Below are 6,544 nucleotides of genomic sequence, written 5' to 3'. Positions count from 1 at the left end.
GAAAGATTGAAAGAAAGATTGAAAGAAAGAATGAAAGAAAGATTGAGAGAAAGATTGTAAGACTGAAGGAAAGAATGAAAGAAAGATTGAAAGAAAGAAAGATTGAAAGATTGAATGATTGAAAGATTGAATGATTGAAAGATTGAAAGAAAGATTGAAAGAAAGATTGAACGACTGAAAGATTGAAAGAAATATTGAAAGTTTGAAAGAAAGATTGAAAGACTGAAAGATAGATTGAAAGATTGAAGATTGAAAGATTGAAAGAAAGATTGAAAGAAAGATTGAACGACTGAAAGAAAGATTGAAAGACTGAAAGAAATAATGAAAGAAAGATTGAAAGAAAGAATGAAAGAAATATTGAAAGAAAGATGGAAAGAAAGATTGAAAGAAAGAAAGATTGAAAGATATAACAAAAGAAAGATTGAAAGAAATAATGAAAGAAAGATTGAACGATTGGAAGAAATATTGAAAGATAGAAAAATTGAAAGATTGAAAGATTGAAAGAAAGATTGAAAGATTGAAAGAAAGAATGAAAGAAAGATTGAAAGATTGAAATATTGAAAGAAAGAATGAAAGAAAGACTGAAAGATTGAAAGAAAGATTGAAAGAAAGATTGAAAGATTGAAATATTTAAAGAAAGATTGAAAGAAAGAATGAAATAACAATTGAAAGAAAGAATGAAAGAATGAAAGAAAAATTGACAGATTGAAAGAAATATTGAAAAAAGAAAGATTGAAAGAAAGAAGGAAAGAAAGATTGAAAGAAAGATGGAAAGAAAGATTGAAAGAAAGAAAGATTGAAAGAAATAGTAAAAGAAAGATTGAACGATTGGAAGAAAGAATGACAGAAAGATTGAAAGATTGAAAGATTAAAAGAAAGAATGAAAGAAAAATTGAAAGATTGAAAGATTGAAAGAAAGATTGAAAGATAGATTTAAAGAAAGATTGAAAGACTGAAAGAAAGATTGAAAGAAAGAAAGATCTATAGAAAGAATGAAAGAAAGATTGAAAAAAGAAAGATAGATTGAAAGAAAGATTGAAAGATTGAAAGAAAGAATGAAAGAAAGATTTAAAAAAAGATTGAAAAAAAGAAAGATTGAAAGAAAGATTGAAAGAAAGATTGAAAGACTGAAGGAAAGAATGAAAGACTGAAGGAAAGAATGAAAGAAAGATGGAAAGAAAGATGGAAAGAAAGATTGAAAGAAAGAAAGACTGAAAGAACTATTGAAAGAAAGATTGAAAGATTGAAAGAAAGAATGAAAGAAAGATTGAAAGAAAGATGGAAAGAAAGATTGAAAGAAAGAAAGATTGAAAGAAATAATGAAAGAAAGATTGAACGATTGGAAGAAATTTTGAAAGATAGAAAAATTGAAAGTAAGAAAGATTGAAAGAAAGAATGAAAGAAAGATTAAAAGATTGAAAGAAAGAATGAGTGAAAGATTGAAAGATTGAAATATTGAAAGAAAGAATGAAAAAAAGATTGAAAGACTGAAAGAAAGAATGAAAGAAAGATTGAAAGATTAAACAATTGAAAGAAAGTTTGCAAGAAAGTTTGAAAAAAGAAAGATTGAAAGAAAGAATGAAAGAAAGATTGAAAGATATATGGATAGAAAGATTGAAAGAAAGAAAGATTGAAAGAATAACAAAAGAAAGATTGAAAGATTGGAAGAAATATTGAAAGATAGAAAAATTGAAAGTAAGAAAGATTGAAAGAAAGAATTAAAGAAAGATTGAAAGATTGAAAGAAAGAATGAAAGAAAGATTGAAATATTGAAAGAAAGATTGAAATAAAGATTGAAAGTTTGAAAGAAAGATTAAAGAAATATTTAAAGAAAGAAAGATTGAAAGAAATATTGAAAGAAAGATTGAAAGATTGAAAGAAAGATTGAAAGAAAGAATGAAAGAAAGATTGAAAGATTGAAAGATTGAAATTAAGAATGAAAGAAAGATTGAAAGATTGAAAGATTGAAATAAAGATTGAAAGATTGAAAGAAAGATTGAAAGAAAGAATGAAAGAAAGATTGAAAGAAAGATTGTAAGACTGAAGGAAAGAATGAAAGAAAGATTGAAAGAAAGAAAGATTGAAAGATTGAATGATTGAAAGATTGAATGATTGAAAGATTGAAAGAAAGATTGAAAGAAAGATTGAACGACTGAAAGATTGAAAGAAATATTGAAAGTTTGAAAGAAAGATTGAAAGACTGAAAGATAGATTGAAAGATTGAAGATTGAAAGATTGAAAGAAAGATTGAACGACTGAAAGAAAGATTGAAAGACTGAAAGAAATAATGAAAGAAAGATTGAAAGAAAGAATGAAAGAAATATTGAAAGAAAGATGGAAAGAAAGATTGAAAGAAAGAAAGATTGAAAGATATAACAAAAGAAAGATTGAAAGAAATAATGAAAGAAAGATTGAACGATTGGAAGAAATATTGAAAGATAGAAAAATTGAAAGATTGAAAGATTGAAAGAAAGAATGAAAGAAAGATTGAAAGATTGAAAGAAAGAATGAAAGAAAGATTGAAAGATTGAAATATTGAAAGAAAGAATGAAAGAAAGACTGAAAGATTGAAAGAAAGATTGAAAGAAAGATTGAAAGATTGAAATATTTAAAGAAAGATTGAAAGAAAGAATGAAAGAACAATTGAAAGAAAGAATAATGAATGAAAGAAAAATTGACAGATTGAAAGAAATATTGAAAAAAGAAAGATTGAAAGAAAGAATGAAAGAAAGATTGAAAGAAAGATGGAAAGAAAGATTGAAAGAAAGAAAGATTGAAAGAAATAATAAAAGAAAGATTGAACGATTGGAAGAAAGAATGACAGAAAGATTGAAAGATTGAAATATTGAAAGAAAGAATGAAAAAAAGATTGAAAGACTGAAAGAAAGAATGAAAGAAAGATTGAAAGATTAAACAATTGAAAGAAAGTTTGCAAGAAAGATTGAAAAAAGAAAGATTGAAAGAAAGAATCAAAAAAAGATTGATAGATAGATGGATAGAAAGATTGAAAGAAAGAAAGATTTAAAGAATAACAAAAGAAAGATTGAAAAATTGAAAGAAAGATTGAAAGATTGAAAGATTGAAAGAACGATTGAAAGTTTGAAAGACAGATTGAAAGACTGAAAGAAAGATTGCAAGAAAGATTGAAAAAAAGAAAGATTTAAAGATAGAATAAAAGAAAGATTGAAAGAAAGATTGAAAAAAGAAAGAAAGATTGAAAGATTGAAAGAAATATTGAAAGACAGAAAGATTGAAAGAAACAATGAAAGAAAGATTGAAAGATTAAAAGAAAGAATGAAAGAAAGATTGAAAGAAAGATTGAAAGAAAGATTGAAAGAAAGATTGAAAGAAAGATTGAAAGAAAGAAAGATTGAAAGAAAGAATGAAACAAAGATTGAAATAAAGAATGAAAGAAAGATTGAAAGAAAGATAGAAAGAAAGATTGAAAAATTGAAAGAAAGAATGAAAGAAAGATTGAAAGATTAAACAATTGAAAGAAAGTTTGCAAGAAAGATTGAAAAAAGAAAGATTGAAAGAAAGAATGAAAGAAAGATTTAAAGATAGATGGAAAGAAAGATTGAAAGAAAGAAAGATTGAAAGAATAACAAAAGAAAGATTGAAAGATTGGAAGAAATATTGAAAGATAGAAAAATTGAAAGAAAGAAAGATTGAAAGAAAGAATTAAAGAAAGATTGAAAGATTGAAAGAAAGAATGAAAGAAAGATTGAAAGATTGAAATATTGAAAGAAAGAATGAAAGAAAGATTGAACGATTGAAATAAAGATTGAAAGTTTGAAAGAAAGATTGAAAGAAAGATTTAAAGAATGAAAGATTGAAAGAAACATTGAAAGAAAGATTGAAAGATTGAAAGAAAGATTGAAAGAAAGAATGAAAGAAAGATTGAACGATTGAAATATTGAAATAAAGAATGAAAGTTTGAAAGAAAGATTGAAAGAAAGATTTAAAGAAAGAAAGATTGAAAGTAAAAAAGATTGAAAGAAATATTGAAGAAAGATTGAAAGATTGAAAGAAGGAATGAATGAAAGATTGAAAGACAGATTGAAAGAAAGATTGAAAGATTGAAGGAAAGAATGAAAGAAAGATTGAAAGAAAAATTGAAAGAAAGATTGAAAGAAAGATTGAAAGACTGAAGGAAAGAATGAAAGAAAGATGGAAAGAAAGATGGAAAGAAAGATTGACAGAAAGAAAGATTGAAAGAAATATTGAAAGAAAGATTGAAAGATTGAAAGAAAGAATGAAAGAAAGATTGAAAGATGGAAAGATTGAAAGATTGAAAGAAAGAATGAAAGAAAGACTGAAAGATTGAAAGAAAAATTGAAAGAAAGATTGAAAGATTGAAAGATTGAAAGAAAGATTGAAAGTTTGAAAGACAGATTGAAAGACTGAAAGAAAGATTGAATGAAAGATTGAAAGAAAGAATGAAACAAAGATTGAAATAAAGAATGAAAGAAATACTGAAAGAAAGAATGACGGACAGAAAGATTGAAAGAAAGAATGAAAGAAAGATTGAAAAAAAGATTGAAAGAGTGAAAGAAAGAATGAAAGAAAGATTGAAAGATTAAACAATTGAAAGAACGATTGCAAGAAAGATTGAAAAAAGAAAGATTGAAAGAAAGAATGAAAGACTGAAGGAAAGAATGAAAGAAAGATTGAAAGATTAAAAGAAAGAATGAAAGAAAGATTGAAAAATTGAAAGATTGAAAGAAAGACTAAAAGAAAGAAAAACGATTGAAAGAAAGATTGAAAGAAAGAATGAAAGAAAGAATGAAAGAAAGATTGAAAGAAACAATGAAAGAAAGATTGAAAGATTAAAAGAAAGAATGAAAGAAAGATTGAAAAATTGAAAGATTGAAAGAAAGACTAAAAGAAAGAAAGAACGATTGAAAGAAAGATTGAAAGAAAGATTGAAAGAAAGATTGAAAGACTGAAGGTAAAGAATGAAAGAAAGATGGAAAGAAAGATGGAAAGAAAGAAAGATTGAAAGAACTATTGAAAGAAAGATTGAAAGATTGAAAGAAAGAATGAAAGAAAGATTGAAAGAAAGATGGAAAGAAAGATTGAAAGAAAGAAAGATTGAAAGAAATAATGAAAGAAAGATTGAACGATTGGAAGAAATTTTGAAAGATAGAAAAATTGAAAGTAAGAAAGATTGAAAGAAAGAATGAAAGAAAGATTGAAAGATTGAAAGCAAGAATGAAAGAAAGATTGAAAGATTGAAATATTGAAAGAAAGAATGAAAAAAGATTGAAAGACTGAAAGAAAGAATGAAAGAAAGATTGAAAGATTAAACAATTGAAAGAAAGTTTGCAAGAAAGTTTGAAAAAAGAAAGATTGAAAGAAAGAATGAAAGAAAGATTGAAAGATAGATGGATAGAAAGATTGAAAGAAAGAAAGATTGAAAGAATAACAAAAGAAATATTGAAAGATTGGAAGAAATATTGAAAGATAGAAAAATTGAAAGTAAGAAAGATTGAAAGAAAGAATTAAAGAAAGATTGAAAGATTGAAAGAAAGAATGAAAGAAAGATTGAAATATTGAAATATTGAAATAAAGAATGAAAGTTTGAAAGAAAGATTGAAAGAAAGATTTTAAGAAAGAAAGATTGAAAGTAAAAAAGATTGAAAGAAATATTGAAAGAAAGATTGAAAGATTGAAAGAAGGAATGAATGAAAGATTGAAAGACAGATTGAAAGAAAGATTGAAAGACTGAAAGAAAGAATGAAAGAAAGATTGAAAGATTAAACAATTGAAAGAACGATTGCAAGAAAGATTGAAAAAAGAAAGATTGAAAGAAAGAATGAAAGACTGAAGGAAAGAATGAAAGAAAGATTGAAAGATTAAAAGAAAGAATGAAAGAAAGATTGAAAAATTGAAAGATTGAAAGAAAGACTAAAAGAAAGAAAAACGATTGAAAGAAAGATTGAAAGAAAGAATGAAAGAAAGAATGAAAGAAAGATTGAAAGAAACAATGAAAGAAAGATTGAAAGATTAAAAGAAAGAATGAAAGAAAGATTGAAAAATTGAAAGATTGAAAGAAAGACTAAAAGAAAGAAAGAACGATTGAAAGAAAGATTGAAAGAAAGATTGAAAGAAAGATTGAAAGACTGAAGGTAAAGAATGAAAGAAAGATGGAAAGAAAGATGGAAAGAAAGAAAGATTGAAAGAACTATTGAAAGAAAGATTGAAAGATTGAAAGAAAGAATGAAAGAAAGATTGAAAGAAAGATGGAAAGAAAGATTGAAAGAAAGAAAGATTGAAAGAAATAATGAAAGAAAGATTGAACGATTGGAAGAAATTTTGAAAGATAGAAAAATTGAAAGTAAGAAAGATTGAAAGAAAGAATGAAAGAAAGATTGAAAGATTGAAAGAAAGAATGAAAGAAAGATTGAAAGATTGAAATATTGAAAGAAAGAATGAAAAAAGATTGAAAGACTGAAAGAAAGAATGAAAGAAAGATTGAAAGATTAAACAATTGAAAGAAAGTTTGCAAGAAAGTTTGAAAAAAGAAAGATTGAAAGAAAGA

This window comes from Zeus faber (genome assembly GCF_960531495.2).
Source record: "Zeus faber genome assembly, contig: SCAFFOLD_26, whole genome shotgun sequence".
NCBI classification, from domain to species: Eukaryota; Metazoa; Chordata; class Actinopteri; order Zeiformes; family Zeidae; genus Zeus; species Zeus faber.
This window is presented reverse-complemented; position numbering follows the sequence as displayed.